The following is a 4,410-nucleotide window of genomic DNA, read 5'->3' on the forward strand; positions in this document are numbered from 1 at the left end:
TTAATTAGCGAATATAATCTAGTGTACTAAGGGGAATCATATACAAGGTAACTTGGGGTCTCTCTACTAGCATACTATGAACGTAAGCATATGCACCGATATAAGCAAGAGAGAATAAATATGAGCATGCATATTAACAACAATAATCATGAGCATGAACATAAACATAATATAAGCATATGAATAGACTTAATCGTGGGCATGAACATAGCATATCATGAACTTAACATTTTTATAACATATTATGGACTTAACGTATTCATAGCATAACATAGATATGAATTTAGCTTATCCTGAACCTAACTTATTCATAACATATTATGGAAACTGATATTGGGCTCCCTCTGGGGCCTTGTCCCATAAACGGACTCCCTCTGGGGCCTTTTCCCGTAAACGGACTCCCTCTAGGATCTTTTCCCGTAAACGGGCTCCCTCTGGGGCCTTTTCCCATAAATGGGCTCCCTCCAGGGTCTTTTTCCCTCACAGTATTCCCATCAAATCTCATCATGTTGTCGCAGTAGACTTACCGATATTGGGTTCCCTCTGGGGCCTTCTCCTGTAGATGGGCTCCGTCTGGGGCCTTCTCCTGTAAACGGGCTCCCTTTGTGGCCTTCTCCCGTAAACAAGCTCCCTCTGGACCCTTCTCCAGTAAACAGACTCCCTCTGGGGTCTTCTCCCTCACAGTATCCTCATTAAATTTTTATTAATTAATTTACCCGATATTGGGCTCCCTCTGGGGCCTCCACCTGTCAATGGAATCCCTCTGGGGCCTTCTCCTATAAACGGGCTCTCTCTGGGACCTTCTCCCGTAAACAGGATCCCTCTGGGGCCTTTTCCCTAACGGTATCTTCATTGAATCTCATTAACCACTTGTTAATTAATGTGTTAATACTATTTTACTAAAACTAGAATTAAAGTTCAGATTATCAATTCAACCGTTATAAAATTGCTTAACCAATTCCATTAACTAAATCATAGATTAATTAACTTACCTTAATTAATTCCTTAATTAATCTCTCAATCATCCTTATTAATTAATTAATCTTTTAAACTAAATTAATCAATTAAGTTTATTAAATTACTTAACCGACTTTTTAATTAATAATCTTAATTATGCAACCCCTCTAATTAATTTTCTGATTACATTAATTAAACGTATTAATCAAATGACTTAATTAATCGACTATTTCTTCAATAATCAAACTACACTAATAACTCGGTTAATATTACTTGATCAACTCATTAAATATGTATTCAATCAGATTAATAGTTAATGCAGTTAATCACATACTAATCAACCTCAACCAATTAATGAGTATCTATTATATCACCAACCATTTAATCAATCTATGAATAGTAAATTATAAATAATTCAATTCATTAAATCTCTAATCAAAATTAGATTATCATACTATATATAAATTACATAGTAGACATATTCATCTATTTGTTAAGATATTAAATTTAACTAACAATTGGAATCAAATAAATAGAATAAATATTACGGTTAATTAAAGAAATAAATCATAATTTTAGTTAATTAAACCACATGGTCCCTACCGAAAAGTCATTAGAACTTCATCGAATCATCTCATGAATAAGAAGAGAAAAACATAATCATTACCAATAAAACATGCATTGAATTTTGTAGCATGCAAAAGCATAAAACAAAAATTAACATAACATACTAAATTATCTCTTAAACATGGTTGGGTTTACTATTCCTAAACATCATTATATGAACCGAATATTGCATAAATTGGTTTAGAACATGCACAATTTATATAGAATCAAAATATGATATCATGATAAGAAAACAAACCAACCTTACCAGCTATAAAATTAATAACTTCACAAAATTATAGACACTAATTAAGAGCATTAACATAATTTAAAACATGCACAATTCATTTAACTTAAACATGATATCATAACCGGAAGCAAGCTAACCTTACAAGCTATAAAATTTCCAATCTTCACAAGATTATAGAAACTAATTAACAGCATTAACATAATTAGAAACATGCACCATTCATATGAAACCAAAACATGGTATCATAATAAAGAAACAAACCTAACCTTACAAGCTACCTAATCCGAAACTTCAAATAATTATAGAAACTAATTAAGAGCATTAACATTATAGAAACATGCACCATTCATTAAAATCGAAACATGATATCATAAAAAGGGAACACCCAAACTACACAATACTATAGATGCTAACTACCACAATAACAAGATTAGAAACATGCCTTCTACCAACTCCCACTTCTCGTCTTCCTTTGGGGCTCGAGGACTGGTAGAGAACAATGGGAAGGAGAGGAGCTCCTTAGGACCGACGGCACAAGAGGATGGGGCTTTTGGAGGTAGGATTTTTAAAGAGATGGAGATTAAAATTTTGTCCAAATTTTATCCTTCAAGTCATATAATTTATTTATCTCTTTTTTATATATATACTTTATTTTCATATATGTTACACGTTACATACCTAATATATTAAATCTTTTTTTTTTCTTATTCTTATTTAATTATATATTTTATATTATATATAATATATTATTTATAGAAATAGTATGGTACACATTGTGTTTCTTATATATTTTTTTTCCTTATTTACTTTTATTTATGATTTATAATTTATATTATACATTTCATATAATGTATTATATATATTTTATTTCTATGTTAATTAGATGAATAATTTTATAAATTTATAGATACTAAATTTTATCCCTAAATGTTAAGTCCATTAATTCCTATATACTAAGTTTTATCCACATGTTTTAATTTCTTACTTGTTTAATCTTTATTTACAAAATATAATTTATATTATACATAATATTTCTTTGTTACAAGTTCTTACCTTTTTAAATACTATATAGTTTACATTATATATTTTATATTATACATAATATTTCTTATTTACATGTTCATACATTTATTTTTATACTATATAATTTATATTATATTATATATATATATATATATATATATATATATATATATATATATATATATATATATATATATATATATATATATATATAATGTTATTTATATTTTATTTTCATATTATTTAGAAGAATGATTTATTCACATAAATTATATAAATACTAAATATTTGTATATTGGTTTATTATTTTTTTTAATATAATTCCATATATATCAACATATATAAAAATCTGTAAGTTAAAGATTTTATAAATGTTAAATCATTTATATTATTTTTATAAAACTTAATACTAAGTATAAATAGAAACATATATCCATATACTAATTTTATATTTATATATATCCATGTTTATATTAACTATACATGGTAACATATAATTCATGTTTATACTACTAAGTAATTGCATTAATTTTATATATATATTTATTTGCATATACTAATTTCATATTTATATATCTCTATGTATATATCACACATATATATATATATGGTAATATCGATATTACAATTTATTAATTATAATATATACTATATATTCTAGGTAATACAGTTGTACATATATATATTATATTCTTTTTGTTTAGTTATATATTATGTATAATATATTTCTAATGTTTTACTTCTATATTAATTAGATTAATAATCTATATAAAAATTTATACAAATATGTTATATAAATATTAGATCTTTATAAATTTTATATATTTAGCTCCAATTTCTTAATATACTTGATTAATTAAATTTACATAGTTTTGGACTAGCTGAATTAATTAAATTTATTTATGTAAATAAATTCATAATTAAATTAAATGAGCAATTACAATTAACCCAATAAATATTGTTAATTAAATAAATTTAAAATCTAAATATAATTAATCCAATAAATTTTTTAATTAAATAAATCCATATTCTAATTAAATTATAATTTAATTCAATAAATTCCCTTAATTAAATAAATCTGGATTCTAATTAAATTATAATTTAACTCAATAAATTTCCTTAATTAAATAAGTGATTTTGGACACTACAAGGTTTTGACTCGAGAGGGATCGGTCGACCGATCCCCAGGTTCGGTCGACCGATCCTCTGGTTCGGTCAACCGAACCTACGTACTTGGCTAGCCTTCCGTCCAGATGTAGTCTGTGTGGATCGAGCCTGCATTCGGTTGACCGATCTCATTGTTCGGTCAACCGATCAGCCAACGGTCCTTCCCTAAGTTGGCCCGATCAGAATGCTTGACTGAGTCTTGGGTTTCTCTCCGGTTCGGTCGACTGATCAGAGAGTCCAGTCGACCAATCAGCCAACGACTGGTTGCTGACGTGGCTGCAACGGCTGGCTTCTGAAGATAGGGGTTCGGTTGACCGATCATGGTGTTCAGTCGACCGAAAACTTGTCAAGTTAACTCCCTGTTGACTTGCTCTGGTTCGGTTTGCTTGGGTGATTTCGGCCAACCG

Source organism: Zingiber officinale, unplaced genomic scaffold (assembly GCF_018446385.1).
Source record: "Zingiber officinale cultivar Zhangliang unplaced genomic scaffold, Zo_v1.1 ctg127, whole genome shotgun sequence".
Lineage (NCBI taxonomy): Eukaryota > Viridiplantae > Streptophyta > Magnoliopsida > Zingiberales > Zingiberaceae > Zingiber > Zingiber officinale.